The sequence below is a fragment of the Myotis myotis genome, unplaced genomic scaffold (assembly GCF_014108235.1).
Source record: "Myotis myotis isolate mMyoMyo1 unplaced genomic scaffold, mMyoMyo1.p scaffold_m19_p_1, whole genome shotgun sequence".
NCBI lineage: Eukaryota > Metazoa > Chordata > Mammalia > Chiroptera > Vespertilionidae > Myotis > Myotis myotis.
The window spans coordinates 167,501,348-167,517,684 of record NW_023416313.1 but is presented as its reverse complement, the minus strand read 5'-3'; the positions used below and the strand labels follow the sequence as shown (position 1 = coordinate 167,517,684).

The 16,337-nt window shown below is 41.1% G+C and overlaps 1 protein-coding gene across 2 annotated transcripts in view; it reads left to right on the top strand.

Moving 5' to 3' along the window:
* The first annotated feature begins 1,595 nt into the window (after positions 1 to 1,595).
* The window catches only part of GABPB1 (GA binding protein transcription factor subunit beta 1), a 55,514-nt gene continuing 40,772 nt past the window's right edge, over positions 1,596 to 16,337 (top strand). Inside the window, exon 1 of one of the 2 annotated variants that reach the window (XM_036301127.1) lies at positions 1,596 to 1,733. The gene's annotated coding sequence lies outside the window, so the exon portion shown is untranslated. Of the gene's footprint in view, positions 1,734 to 2,206; positions 2,329 to 16,337 lie in introns of those variants that run through there. The other variant, XM_036301137.1, reaches the window with a different exon arrangement.

The following is a 16,337-nucleotide window of genomic DNA, read 5'->3' as shown; positions in this document are numbered from 1 at the left end:
TGACAGAAATGGAGGAAAGCAAACTACTGGATACATAGTTCAAAACCACGGTTATAAGGTTTTTCAAGAATTTTCTAGAAACCACCGATAAATTTAGTAAGACCGTCCATAAATTTAGTGAGACCCTTGAGGATATGAAAAAGGACCAACTAGAAATTAAGCATACCCTGACTGAAATAAAAAATATTATACAGAGTTCCAACAGCAGACTAGAGGATCGCAAGAATCAAGTCAAAGATTTGAAATACGAAGAAGCAAAAAACACCCAACCGGAAAAGCAAAAAGAAAAAAGAATCCAAAAATATTTAGATAGTGTAAGGAGCCTCTGGGACAGCTTCAAGCACACCAACATCCGAATTATAGGGGTGCCAGAAGGTGAGAGAGAGCAAGTTATTGAAAACCTATTTGAAGAAATAATGACAGAAAACTTCCCCTACCTGGTGAAAGAAATAGACTTACAAGTCCAGGAAGCACAGAGAGCCCCAAACAAAAGGAATCCAAAGAGGACCACACCAAGACACATCATCATTAAAATGCCAAGAGCAAAAGACAAAGAGAGAATCTTAAAAGCAGCAAGAGAAAGACAGTCAGTTACCTACAAGGGAGTACCCATTCGACTGTCAGCTGATTTCTCAACAGAAACCATGCAGGCCAGAAGGGAGTGGCAAGAAATATTCAAAGTGATGAATGCCAAGAACCTACAACCAAGATTACCTTATCCAGCAAAGCTCTCATTCATAATTGAAGGCCAGATAAAGAGCTTCACAGATAAGAAAAAGCTAAAGGAGTTCATCACCACCAAACCAGGATTATATGAAATGCTGAAAAGTATCCTTTAAGAAGAGGAAGAAGAAAAAGGTAAAGATACAAATTATGAACAACAAACACACATCTATCAACAAGTGAATCTAAAAATCAAGTGAATAAATAATCTGATGAACAGAATAAACTGGTGATTATAATAGAATCAGGGCCATAGAAAGGGAGTGGACTGACAATTCTCGGGGGGAAGGGAGTGTGGGGAGTGCGGGAAGAGACTGGACAAAAATCGTACACCTATGGATGAGGACACTGAGGGGGGGGGGGAGATAAGGGCAGAGGGTGGGGTGGGAACCCGGTGGGGTGGGAACAGGGGGGGAAAAAGAGGAACAACTGTAATAATCGGAACAATAAAGATTTAATTTTTTAAAAAAGTAAGCAACCAATGAATGCCTAAATAAGTGGGACAACAAATCGATGTTTCTCTCTCTAAAATAAATCAATAATAAAAACCTCCACAAACAAAGCAGTGCGTTGGGTTTCTTAGCAAGTTGGCCCGCGTACATTAAAGTCGTAAGGCTTTACTTTGCACATCACTGTATCTAAATAAACTTTTGCTCCTCTAAATACAACACAAAACACAACTCTTGACACTCTGGCCACAATAAAAAAGCACATCTCTACCTCCGGTGACAGTCACCCAGGGGAGTTCAGAGAGCAGTTATTAGGACCTACCAAGTATGAGACAGCATCAGGCTTTAAAAAAAAAGCTACAGTGATACATACGTCATAAACCTGACCATCCTCGTTCCTCCCCTCGCACCGCAACAGCGACTCCTGCCCCAGCCTGCCTAGCTGCACCTAAGGCCGCTGTTCAGGGAAACCGGCCGCCCTCCATCTCCGCGAGGCGCCTCGGCTGAACCGCGGAGCCCGGACTCCCCGCCCCGCAGCGTTCATGCCGGACAGACAGGGAGGTTAGCACACGCACTGCCGCTGCCCAACTCCCAGCCCGCGGAGGAGGAGGAGGAGGCGGGAAAGCCCGGTGGCGGCGGCCCGCTCCCGCGCACATGGCTGCACTGCCACCCGTGCGCGCAGGCGCCGGGCGAGCCGGGACTCGCGGGCGCCGAGAGCGGATCATTCCGCCGGTTTCTTTGTGTGGCCCAACTCTAGAAATGGCCCATTTCCTGCCCCTCCGTTAAAAACGAGAATCACACCCTCTCGCCCCCTTCTCCCCTCCGGAGTGGGGTCGGGCGGCGGGTGGGAGGGGGACCCGCTAACGCGGCCCGGGCGGAAGGGCTCGGGCGCGCGGCCGCCGGGGGCCGGTCCGGGAGGGATGCTGGGAGGCGGACTCACTCGCACACGATGTGTCCCTCCGCGCGCACACGGGGGACTTTTCGGTGGGGATTTTGGGCGCCGACCAGACGCGGCATTTTCGGAAAATAGCGCCCTGTGCAGCTGAAGCGCTGTGTGTGTAGCGGGGCCGCGTCAGCTCGGCCGGGTACGGAGCGCCTCGGGTCCCGCACCCCTCCCGCCGCTCCCCCGCCGCCGCCGCTCCCAAAGCTTTTCCAGGTCAGTGCGGGTCTGTGTAGGGCCCTGTTACCACCGGATGTGGAAGTTGATCTCTTCGCTGGTAAAAAATAATTCCACTTCCCCCGGAACCCAGATCATCCCCGCGATTTCCTGTTTATTGCATTAAGGCGCCGGGTTTCCGGGGCTCCTGGCCCCGCTTATTCCGCGGGGGTCGGCGGGGTCGGCCTGGGCGCCCGCTCCGCCCGCGCCGCCGCCGCGCATTGTCCGCTGGGCACCCCGCTTCGGGGAGGGGCGGGCAGACATGGTGGTGGCCGCCGCCCCCTCCTCGGCCCCGGCTCCGCGGCCTCCCCGGCCCGGTCCAGAGCGGCGGCTCCGGCGGGGATGGTGTCGGGCCGGGGCGGCGGGAGCTCTGCGGGCTGCGAGCGGGGTAGAGCGGCAGGCGCGGCGCGGCCCGGCCCGGCCCGGCCTCGGCGCCTACCGCCCGGGAGCCGCGGATCTCTTTGTCTGGGCGGCCTGGCTGCCCCGTCCGGTTCGCTGGAGCGGGAAAAGGGCGGCCGGGCCCGGGCGCGCTGGGCCGCGGAGCCCTCGGGGCCGGGAGGCGCTGGGGCCGCGGCAGAGCGGGCGGTCCTGACAGGGTTAACCCGGGAGCCCTTCCCGCCCCGTCCCGCGTGGGGCTGCCGCGGCCACTGCCTCGGCTTCGGGGACCGGAGCCCTGCGGGGACGAAGCCTGCCGCCCTGGACGCTGGGACCTGCCTGGGGGACTCGGCTGCGGGAGAAGAGGAGAGTTTTGCCGGGTCATGTCTGCCCGGGCGCTGTTAGTGTGCCCTGAAGCGTGCTTCGTGGAAGCTCTCTCCCCGGGTGCCTGGCCTCGGGGTGCAGGGTGAGAACGGAACCCCGAGGAACGATGCAGGCCCGCTGGGCGTGCGTCTCCCCACTTTAAGCTTGTTTGCAGAAACACACAACTTGCTTTAAAGCTGATTGGACTGTGGCAGGCAGACATCTGCTCAGAGGAGGGGCGGAGACCGCAGAGCGTCTGGAGGGGGCTTGGGAGTGTGCAAGTGTTTGTCAGTGCTCCCTGGACAGCGAGGTGCTGTCTGCGTTCAGGCAAGTTACTTTCGGAAGCACAGTATTTATCTGGAAAATGGCTCGATGCCGTCAGGAAGGGATCCTTGTCGTGTGCCATCCGCAGTAAAGGTGCACTGTAATCTGTTAGGTCGGAGTTAGCGGTTGCACGTTGTTTTTGCGGATAGGTTACTTTAGTTCACATATAGGTCCACCCAGTTTGGTTTAAATTTCTCAGGAACATGTAACCATCAGCCTTGACACTTCCACTTTCAGGCTCAGACTTTGAATGTAAGGAAACTAAAGACTGTTTTATCTGCGTTTCTTAACTTTCCTCTTAAGTATTTAAAATAACAAAAATAAATAAATTCGCTGCATGTTAACAGAAGTGACATGTTGGCCGAAGAGTGACATTGTTTTGCATTTCTACAAGACTTTAAATGACTGGTTGAATGGAAGACAGATTCTTAAATCTACTTCTGCATTCAATCTATTGTGGTATCACACCATAAAACCTCTGGAACAATCCACGATATACTTTTTTTAAAAAACTGAGAAATGTGTCATTTGTAGCTTGTGTTCACCATACAAGTCAAGTCAGGATATTATACCAGAAAATTTTTTTTTTTTTTTACCAGTCACTTTAAAAGTATGGATAAGATGGCTTATTTCTACACTTTTTTCTTAGGCTCTAACTTTTTTCAGTTTGGGAATTAGATGCATAAACAGCATTATGAATAAAGATTGCATAACCCTTGTGATTCTGTACACAAATGAAATGTGAGTTCCATATTGGATGTGCTTGTGAAAACTTGTATGTAAATGTCATTTTTGAAGCGAGGACACTTCTCAAAGCACTTTAGGAACTCTAGATTTAAAAGGAATCCTGTAGTGAAACCTTTAGTAAACAACACTTTTGTAATGTATATATTTACCCTTCAAGTAAACTCAGAGTTCTGTAACTTAGAGTTTGAGTTCTCTATCTCTGATTCAATCTGGGTTTTCTATGTTGAGGGGCAATTATAATGTAGATGTGAAAATTTAAGGCCATATGTTGACTTAATGGTTCTGAAATGAAGCTAAATTCATTTTCAGTTGTTTCTGTGAACTCTAGTCAGATTCTGTCTGTAGTTCTACACTGTTCCATCAACAGGAAGCATCTGGTCATTCTGTAATTGTTAGAAAATGCCAGGTATATTTTTGATGTTTGCTATTCAAATGAAAATAAATATCAGATTGGATCTTGGTTTGCCCCTGACGCCCTTGTCTCTGAGATGTATTTATAATGGGCCACATCTTTCATAGAATGGACTTTTTTTTTCGCTCTTGAGTACCTTATGAGTTAGAAATGGTAACAGGTAGAACAAACAAGTCATGAGGAATTCAGATTATTACATGCATTCTTGAATCATGACTTCATTTTGAGCATGCATTTTTGGCTGAGCGATGTCTGTCCCTTTGCAAGTAGCTTGAGCATGGAGGAACTCACTGATGGATTCCATCGCTTCTTTCTCTGCAAACAAGCCAAACAAACCTTAGAGTTCAGGGCAACTTAGTTTTCTAATAAGTATCATTTCTTTGGTTCCACAGCTTTCCAACTAGTAATCATGTTTCTGTAACACTAGAGTCTCTACAGCTATAATTAGTATTATACTTAAATTTTCTGAAGATGCTTGTTTCATCATGTTCTCTAGAAGGCAAATCTATTAAATCTTAGTAGTACTAGGGCTTGTATTTGCTCACACTGTTGACAACAGTGTTCTGCACGGAGAAGATACATTGGTGTAATCAGCTGTCAGTTCAGTCTTTGGTGGGCTACTACACCTTTATTTGGTCTAAGTATGTCCATGACGTAAGTGTAGAGGCTTAGCATGAAGTTATTTTTTTCTACTGAACATAATAAATCCATATGCAAGGCTATTGATACATTTAGAAATAGAAATCTAAATCTCTTAGCCTTAGTTTTCTTAAAATTTTATTTTATTTTAATTGATTTCAGAGAGGAAGGGCTAGGGAGAAAGAGATAGAAACATCAACCATGAGAGAGAATCATTGAGGCTGCCTCCTGCATGGCCCCTGCCAGGGATCGTGAGCTTGAAACTCAGGCATGTGCCCTGACTAGGAATTGAATCGGGGACCTCTTGGTGCGTGGGCCAATGTTCAACCACTGAGCCACACGGGCTGGGCTAATTTTATTTTTTGAAGTATATGACATCCTGAAGTTGGTAGAACATCATAGATAAAGAGCATGATGTTAGTCCTACTTTACTTTGTGCTGGTTGTATTAAAGATGGAACATTATGTCAGCATAAGTGGGACCTTGTATCAGTTTTCAGACTTTATATCATAATAACCATTATGGGCAGGCTAATTAAAAACACACAAAAACCTGCCCTGGCCAGTTTGCTCAGTGGTTGGAGCATCGGCCTGAGGACTGGGGTTCGATTCTGGTCAAGGGCACATGCCTGGGTTGCAGGCTTGATCCCCAGTGGGGAGTGTGCTGGAGGCAACCGATCAATGATTCTTTCCCATTATTGATGTTTCTATCTCTCCCTCTTCCTTTCTGAAATCAATAAAAGTATATTAAAACAAATGAACAACACACGCACATGCACACCACCCCCGCAGAGGCCCAAGCTTTAGTAGCATAGGATGTGGGCCAGTAAGTGGTAGACACAAGTTTTTTTCAAGTTCCCTAGGTGGTAGACACAAAAACCAGAGGACCTTGATCATGGGGGAAATGAAAAGGAGGAAAGGCTCAACAAGCTTATCTGAGAAATGATAGTTGTCTATAAATATTTGGAGGCCTGTCACACAGACCAGGTTTGATCTGACGAGAAAGAACTAGGATCAATCTGTAGAAGTTAGAAGGAGTCAGATTTCATTATTCTTCCAAGATACATTGTTTTGGGTGGTTGGTTGTCTGCTGTCACCAACAGTGTTCAAATTAGGGACTTTAGAGGAATTGTGCAGAGTGAACATTTGGGCTCGGTGTCCTTAAGTTTCCTACAAATTTTGAGATTTTATGGAATATATTTAAGTTTGCAGCTACAAAAGTGGAAGAGCAAAAGCTAATCGAGTGAACCAAGCTGGTTAGCTTAACTGGATCATAGTTTTTATTTTCTTGGATTAAAAAGAACTGAGTGTTAAGTGAGAGAGCTATTTGAGGAGGTCTTTAAACCCAGCTTTAATTTGGCAGACTCAAAAGCCTTCTGATATGGAAATTCCCATTTAAGGGAATTTATCTTGATCTAATAAAGATACTATTAAATTGGTAGCTTATGAACATACCAATTGCAGCATTGTTGATAATAAAAGCTGTGTAATAACATTTACCCCCCTTACTCATAGAAAGTAGATGACATCCCATTTTTGAGAAGAGAAAATTGAGTGGTAGAGAAATGAGGTAGCTTGCTTAAGGTAGCAGAGTTAGTGGTAGAGCCAGAGCTTGGATCCAAGCCATTTGACTCAAGAGCCAGTGACTTGATCATTATGCTGTAAAGTTGTAAACAACCTAAATATTTCAGTGATTGCTGGGGTATATCCCCACTGTGGGGTACTGCCTCATTGTTAAAATGATGTTAGAAAAATGTAAGACAGGAAAAGATGTCTTGGGTATATGGGAGTGAAAAACCATTTAAAAATTCCATTTTGGATAAGCAACACATTGACATCTGGAGGATATGTGCCACATTGTTCAATGGTTATTTCTGAGTGTAGGTTTACAGGTGATTATTTTCTTTTTTCTTATTCAAATTTTCTAATTTCTATGAATATGTATTGTGTATTACTTGTAATCAAAAAGATTAAGATGTTATATGTCAATTAAAATTAAAGATAGTAACATAAGCTGAGGAGTTTGGATTTTATACTATGCAATTGATGCAAATTAGGAATTCACATAATTGAGAATTTGTAAGTGCTTGAAATGTTTTGTATTTTTTGTTTGTTTTATCCCTTAACATTCTAGAAATAACATGTTACTTGAATGGAGAAACATATCACCGACTCCTACCACTCTACTATAATAATCAGTTCTCTGTTTTATGGTTTTTTTCCCCACTTATGTATAATGTTTTAAATATTGTATGCATTCTAGCCAAGTCACTCTCTAGCTACGTGACTTTAGGCAACTTGTTCACTCTGTGCCTCAGTTCTTCTTTTGTAAAATAGGGATAATTATAATACCTTCCTTATGGTAGTAGGGAGGACTAAATGAGTTACTGCATATAAAGTGATCAGAACAGTGTCTGATGTATAGTTGATAACTCAGTAAATATTAGCAATTATTGTTATAGGGTCATAGCCCACTAAAATCCTTGGGGTCTAATAGGCTTTGAAATTAAGAATTGTTTCTGCATATAGGCAATGTAATAATGTTATATAACTTTTTCAACAGAGCTTCTTAAACACGTTACTATTTCTGCAGGAAAATGTATGAACATTTACACTAAATGGAGTAAATAAAGACTATAAATTGCTTCATGTCAGTTCAGGTCTAGTTTTTACTGCTAAATAAATTATTTTGGGTTTCAGAGCTGTTTTTGGACTTTGGAATTGCAGTTAAGGAACCTGTAGAATATTTACTCAATTTTGAGTCCTATTTTAATATTAAAATATACACATTTTCATGTTATATAACTTTGTAATCCATAATAATTTAGAAGTTAAAAAATTAAAAAGAAGCCCTACCCAGTTTGGCTCAATGGACAGAGCATCGGCCTGCAGACTCAAGGGTCCCAGGTTCGATTCCGGTCAAGGGCATGTACCTTGGTTGCAGGCACATACACAGTAGGGGGTGTGCAGGAGACAGCTGATCGATGTTTCTCTCTCATCGATGTTTCTAACTCTCTATTCTTCTCTCTTCCTCTCTGTAAGAAATCAGTAAAATATATTTTTTAAAAATTAAATAGAAAATATTCACTTACATTTCCTTTGATTAAAAAATATGCTAAACCCACAGATACTATGATTCTATTGCATAGTGTAGAATCTTTTCTGGAAGAGGCTTGAGAGTTCCTGTAACCCAGTTAGCTTTTTTCTGTCTCATTACACTGGAGGGATAAGGCATTTTTATTTTTACTATGGTGCTTTACTACACCAGCAATTTAAGGGAGCTGAGTAGAGGCCATCATGGCACCTCACTTTAATATACCCTCCTATTGTGTAAATGTGGAAACTGAGGTGGATATTTATCCTAAGCCATAATATTATAGAATTGGACATTGGAATCAGGATACTTGCTGGAAGCCGGTCCATCCTTGCTGCTTGACACAGTCGCTGCAGGGAAGAAACATCTGCACAGCGTATGTTTCAAGGGACCTGGCATATATGGCATACTGTTCTTAATATGTTTGCTCCTCTACTTCGAGCTATGTGTTTTAACCAGGGTCACCTCTCCAAGAAAGGTTGTTTCCCCAGGTAGGGATTTTTCCTTGAAGTTAGGGAGGGAATAAAACCCCTTAACTAAGTGCCAGGCGGGTAGTTAATCACTTTAACTACGAACAATCACGCTTAAGCTACATAATCTTTACTCCCTGGAATGGAGATAAACGCCCTAACCTTTGGTTTAGAAATTGATAGGATTAAAATCAACTGGTATAAATACAGATGTAACAAGACAAACACAGAACCTGGCTGGAGATCCTGGATAGAATCTGGCTATAGAACCTGGCTGGGCTGCTGATCAACTGAACGCTGTCTCCGTGTCATTCCTTCTTCGCCGACTCTGTCCACACCTTTGGGAACCCCTGGTCCTGCTGGGGTTGGACCCCAACAGATACTTATCTCATGATAAAGTTATTGGATGTGCAGCCCTTCTACTCCTGTACTCCTTTGTGTCTATAGCACTTACCGTATATCCAAACAGGTAAAACTAATTTTACTTTTTTATTAAAGTATAGTTGACATACAATATTATGAGTTTCAGGTGTACAACATAGTTATGCGACATTTATATACCTTATGTGTTCATGATAAATTTAGTAACCATCTGTCACTGTACAAAGTTATAGTGACATTATTGATTAAATTACATATGCTGTATATTACATTAATGTGACATAACTAAGTTTGTATCTCTTACTTCCCTTCACTTTTTTCACCCATCCCCCAAATCCTCTCCCCTATGCCAATCATCAGTTTATTCTTTATAGCTCTGAGTCTTTTGTTTTTTCATACTTTTTTTTAAGATTCCATATAAATGAGATCATATGGTATTTGTCCTTCTCTGTCTGACGTATTTCACTTAGCATAATATCCTCTAGGTCCATGTTATCAATGGCAAGATTTCATTTTTTATGGCTAATATTCCATTGTGTAATACAACATCTTTATCCATTTATTGATCAACAGACACTTAGGTTGCTTCCATATCTTGGCTATTGTGAATGATGCTGTTTTAGTTCATTTGAGACTGGTAGCTTATAAACAACAATTTTATTTCTCACAATTCTGGGGCTGTTAGGTCCAAGATGAAGACACCAGCATGGTTGGGTTTTGGTGAAAAGTCTCTTTGAGGTTGCAGACTGAATGGAAGTAGAATCTTTTGTTTTTGTAGGAATCTTGGTGCCACATTTTTCCTCACTGATGATTTTGATCATTATATGCAATGGTTGTTTCTCCCTGCCTTCAAATATGTACAGACTTCTATATTTGGGGAAGAGAAAAATCAACTTTGATTAACTATTGCTACTATTCTTTCCAGCTATCCCTCCCTCCAAGATTAAAAAAGTATAGTAAAGTACATAAACCAGTAACATAGTTGGTTATTATTATATCAAGTATTACACACTATACATAATTGTATGTGCTACACTTATATACGACTGGCAACACAGTAGGTTTGTTTACATTGGTGTCACCACAGACACGTGAGTAATGTGTTGAACATGACCTTAAGACTGCTATGCCAACACTAGGTGTTAGGAATTTTTCAGCTCCATTATAATCTTATGAGACTACTATGGTATATGTGGTCTGTCAATGATTGAAATGTCATTAGGCAGTGCATGAATGAATATATTAATTCCCATGTAGGAACATTCTTTCCTTGCCCTTCATGTTAGTGTGCTATCCAGGTTTTCCTTCTCTGACTACTACCTTCAGTTTTTGTTGTTTCATGATCCTTTTACCACTGTAGTTATTCCCCTCAGTAGTTGGTCTTATCCTCCCCTTTCTTTGTCTTCTCTCAGATGGATGTTTTGTTTGTTTATTTATTTAAAATATATTTTATTGACTTTTTTTACAGAGAAGGGAAAGGGATAGAGAGTTAGAAACATCAGTGAGAGAGAAACATCAATCAGCTGCCTCCTGCACCCCCCTACTGTGTATGTGCCCGCCACCAAGGCACATGCCCCTGACTGGAATCGAACCTGGGACCCTTGAGTCCGCAGACCGACGCTCTATCCACTGAGCCAAACCGGCCAGGGCTCAGATGGATGTTTTATATACTGATGCTTCCTAAATGTGTACTCTCCAGATTTGTATCTCCCAGTGGCTTACTGAATATGTCCATTGGGAGGCTCAAGGAATTTCCATCACTTTTAATTGTTGATTTGAGAGAGAGAGAGAGAGAGAGAGAGAGAAAGAAGAGAAGAGAAGAGAAGAGAAGAGAAGAGAAAGGGGGATTTTTCTGTTAATTTTATCATCATCATGATTAAATCTTAAAGTTTTCTGTGATACATGTTTCTCCATTATTTCTTATATCCAGCAATCAATACAGTTCTTTACTCTTTACTGGATCTCAGTTTGTCCTGGGATTCTGCATTGCCTATTATTTGCCCTTTCTAACTTTAGTCTCCTTCCTCCAAATCCATCCTGCATATGACTGCCAGATAATTTTCCTAAAACTTTTTTGAACCCATTGCTACTAAACCTAAGCAGTCTGAGGAGAGAACATGTGGTATAGACCTTTGCACTCTCCATTGTGCCAAGTGAAGTGAATTGAACTTGTGTTGAATAAATGTTTGAATGGATCACCATTTGCTCAATATGTTGAATGACTCCCAATTGTCTGCAGGACAAAGTTCAAACTCTACTTTCTGGTTTTCAAACCTTTTTATTGTCTTCAATTTCATTTTTTCTTTCTTTCTTTTTTTTTTTTTTTAACTCCTAACATCATTATCAAGCTAGTATCTCCTCTGTAATATATCATGTTCAGGCTCAGCTTCCTTTTCCTTTTCCTTGTCTGTCAAAGCCTATTCAGAAATGTTTGCCCTTTGCCAGGCACTGTTCTCATCTCTGGTGTTACAGTAATGAACAAAACAGGAGACAAAGTCTCTGTTTTCTTGGAGCTGACATTGGGGGTGGGAGGAGGAGGAGCACTGTAAACAAATGTCAGGTGTTAATGAGTGCAGTGAAGGGAATAACACTGGATAAAGAGATAGAATGGTGGGAGATGGTTGCTATATAAGGTGGTCAGGGAAAGCTTCTGGCTTTGCCTGTCTGGAACAATGTAGTTATCTAAGTGAAGGGCTCTGTAGGCAGAGGAGACAACATGTCCAACCAAGACCCTATGTGGGAACGTGTTTATTAGCTTGTTAGAATAATTACAAAAAAAAAAAAATTACAAAAAAAAATACAACTGCAAAAAAAAAAAAGTACAACTGCAAAAAAAAAATACAACTGCAAAAAAAAAAAGAATAATTAAAAAGACTTGTGTGGCTACAGCAGAAAAATAAGGGGGAGTGATAGATAAAATTAGAGAGGTAGTATACATTTCAAATGGTTAAGTCTTTCATTGAAGAAAAGTCTTCCTTGACTACATCATTTTGTTTGGTAACTTAAAGCTGCTCTGAATTCATATAGCTTTCAAATATCATCTCTCAATAAGTCCAATACAGCCAGTTTTTCCTCTAGTGATGAAACATAGCACTGTTTTCTCAATTGTGCTCTAGAAGTTAGCCTGAATTTATTGGCTATGTTGTAAAAAAAAATAAATTTTTTATATATATATAAAACTTTCCTTCATTACAATGTGAAGTTCACTCTATAAGAAACATTTGAGAATTGAGACCTACTTAAGAAATGGGAGATTCACAATTTAGGTTAATTCTGGGACTTACGTTTATGAAATAGAATGGTAGGTGGCCAACTACTTAATTATTTTTTACTTAAAGTTAATCCTGTATTCTATAGATGATTGGAATACATGATTATAAATATGTTGTAGAAAGCTATTCTGAGAAATTTGACCACAGTTTAAGACTTTGGCAACACTCAAAATAAAGAAAATTTTAAAACTAGGAGGAATATTTGCAACATATAAAACAAATATACATAATGTACTCCTACAAAGAAAGTGACATAGAAAAATTATTAAAGAATATGAACAGTCAGTTTCAGAAAAGGAAACATAAATGGCCAACAAGCATTTGATAAGATATGCAATCTCATTTGTAATTTGAGAGATACATATTAAAGCAGAAAGATAATTTGTTTTTTACCCTTCATATAGGCAAAACTTTAAAAAGCTTCGTAATACTAACATTGACTATGTTGTAAGGTAATAATAAATACTATAAACTATTGTTTGGAGTACAAATTATATAGCCAATTTGGGGGTGTAAATTGGTGTGAATAGTTTGGTAGTATCTATTAATTTAAAATGCCATTCCCGCCCTAATTGGTTTGGCTCAGTGGATAGAGCATTGGTCTGCAGACTGAAGGGCCCCAACTTCAGTTTTGGTCAAAGGCACTTACCTTAGTTGCATGCTTGATCCCCGGCCCTAGTTGGGTACATGTGGGAGGCAACCAATTGATGTGTCTCTCACACCTCAATGTTTAAAAAACTGGAAAAATAAACAAAACTGGCTATAAGTAGGAAAATGAGCAAGTAAGTTGCTATATTCATTCTGTGGAATAACGTAACAATTTAAAAAATGAATAATTACATAAATGATTTCATGATAAGTTGTAGAGCAGTGTATACAGTATGATAGTATTTATATAAATAAGGAAAATGCCAGATCAGTATTATATGCATGCAAATGCAAAGAATAAGGTCTGGTAAGATAAATACTAAACTTGCCTGACCAGTGTGGCACAGTGCTTGAATGTCAACCCATGAAACATTGATATTTCTGTCCCTCTCTCCTCTCTCTTCCTCTCTCTGAAATCAATAAAAACATATTAAAATAAAAAGATAAAGCTTATTTTAAAAAATACTAAACTTATGATAGTAATTAACTCATGGGTGGTGGATAGAAGTTGGGTTTTGGGAGTAGAGATAAGGAGGGAGGATCAGAGGAACTTAAGCCTTTTCAGTAATTTTAAACATTTAAAATTAGAATATTATAGTGTATATTAAAAATTGAAAATGATCAGTTTGGCAATAGGGTGGATAATGGTTGGGGAACTTCATTAATATAGGCATCAGAACACATTGGTAAAGAGAATGGTGAGAAAAGGACTAATTTAACACATTGTTTGCGGGTAGTTTTTATCATGCGCTAACAGGTGGCGCGGGCCATTTTTGCTAATTTTTTGCGCAAATGGCAACGTTCAGTAAAATTACGATAACTTTAGTTTATGTATTTATACGTTACCCGCTTCTACCACTAGTCTATAAAAAACGTATTAATACGTGTCCCGCGCTCTACTACACTGGTAGAACGTATAAATACGTAAAACGTGTAAACACGTTTCCCGCATACAATGTGTTAACAATGAGAGGGCAATTTGGCAATATCTATCAAAATTACAACTGTATTTATCTTTGTCCCAATAATTCTACTTCAGGGAATTTATCTTACAGTAATATGAAATGAAATGATACATCTACAAAGTTATTCATTATAGCATTGTTTATAATAGCAACAGTGACCACCTATCCTATATAATAAAAGGGTAATATGCAAATCGGCTGAACAGCAGAACAACCGGTCACTATGACGTGCACTGACCACCAGGGGGCAGACACTCACCGCAGGAGCTGCCCCCTGGTGGTCAGTGCACTCCCACAGGGGGAGCGCTGCTCAACCACAAGCTGGGCTGATGGCTGGCAAACGCAGCGGTGGTGGTGGGAGCCTCTCCTGCCTCCATGGCAGCGCTAAGCTACAGTCGGACATCCCTGAGGGCTCCCAGACTGCTAAAGGGCTCAGGCCAGCCTAAGGGGGACTCCGCCCCCCCCCCCCCCCAGTGCATGAATGTTGTGCATAATAATAAAATAAGGCTTATGTACACAGTGGCATACTAAGCAGCTGTACAAAAAAAAAAAAATGAGGAAGCTCTCTATGAACTAATAGGAAAAAAGATCTTCAGGATGTTTTAAATAAAAGCAAGTACAGACAAGTATATAGTAATGCTGTCTTGGTAATTATAGAAATACTGGAAGGATATCCATGACATTAGTGAAGGTGGTTACTTATTGTGCCTGGGAGGAGGATGGGAATGGTGTAAGTGCTTTCATTGAGACTTTTCAATGTATGCATTTCTGTGTTTGGATTTTTGAGTTATACTAAAGCATTGCCTATTGAAAAAAGAAATTAAAAGAAAAAGAGATGTGAAGTAGACCCTAAAGGACTTGATGACCTACTAACTGTGGAGAGATGTGAGGGAGAAGGAGTTGAGGATAGCTACTAGGTTTTTGATTTGTGAGGGAGAGAGTTTGGTAGCATCCTCAAGGAGTACAGGAGGAAGATTAGGTTTTGGCATGTGCGTGGGAAGTTCTGTACGTGCTAATTGAAAAATTCTTACTCCTTTTCAGTTTAGAGCGTGTGTGTATATAATTTATGTGCTTTAGGTATGGAAGTTGACCTTATATTACACATGAATATTAAATAGCCATCGATAAATATTTTTTAAAGATCATTTTTATTGATTTTTAGAGAGAAAAGAGAGAGAGGGAGGGAGGGAGGCAGGGAGGGAGGGAGGGAGAGAGAGAAAGGAAGGAAGGAAGGAAGGAAGGAAGGAAGGAAGGAAGGAAGGAAGGAAGGAAGAAAGGCAGGAAGGAAGAAAGGAAGGAAGGAAGGAAGGAAGGAAGGAAGGAAGGAAGGAAGGAAGAAAGAAAAAAGAGAGAGAGAGAGAGAAGGGAGGGAGGGAGGGAGGGACGGACATTGACCATCATTTGCTGCCTCCTGCACGCCCCCTACTTGGGATCAGGCCCAAAACCCTGGGCATGTGGTCTGGCCGGGAATTGAACCAGCAACCTTTCAGTGCACAGGATGAAGCCCAACCAACTGAACCACACTGGCCAGGGCAATAAGTATATCTTATCCTTAGATTACAGACATTGGTATTCTAGGTTTTATAGAGAACAGCTTTGAAATGATGTCATAACTTTACTCAAATAGGGACATTGGTAGGCACACATTAAATGTAGTTAGAGAACTAGATTAAGCATTTGTATATCTGATAAATACATAGCTAATGTGGAAAATAGGAACTTGATTTATCAGCATGGTTCTAATTTAATTACATCTTCTGGTACCTGAAATTTGAAGAAATAAAAATAGCTTTGAATGAAGAAGTAATCTTTAGGGTAGATGAGATTATGTTGTAATTTTTAAAGCAGTATTAAAACTGATTTAGGGAAGATTATAGTAGAGGACAAAAGTATACATATACATACTTTTAATCCTCACCTGAGGATATGTTAGAGAGAGAGGAAGGGAGAGAGAGAAACATCGATATGAAAGAGAAACAGGTCAGTTGCCTCCCACACGCACCCTGACCAGGGATCGAACTGTAACCTAGTTATGTGCCTTGATTGGGAATTGAACTCGCAACCCTTTGGTATACAGAATGATGCTTCAACCAACTGAGTCACCCAGCCAGGGCCCAAAGAATATTTTATAGTGCATTTGGGAGTAACTATATAAGGGAGGTTTGTCCTAATGGAGGAAAAGAGTCACAACATTGTGGGTGCTGCCTAAAAGAAGCTCTTGTAATATAATTTGGGGTTTAAAATTTATTTGAATGAGTTATTTCAGAATCTGATTTCTGAGGTCTTAATTTCTCTCATACAACTTTTACCTGATTATATT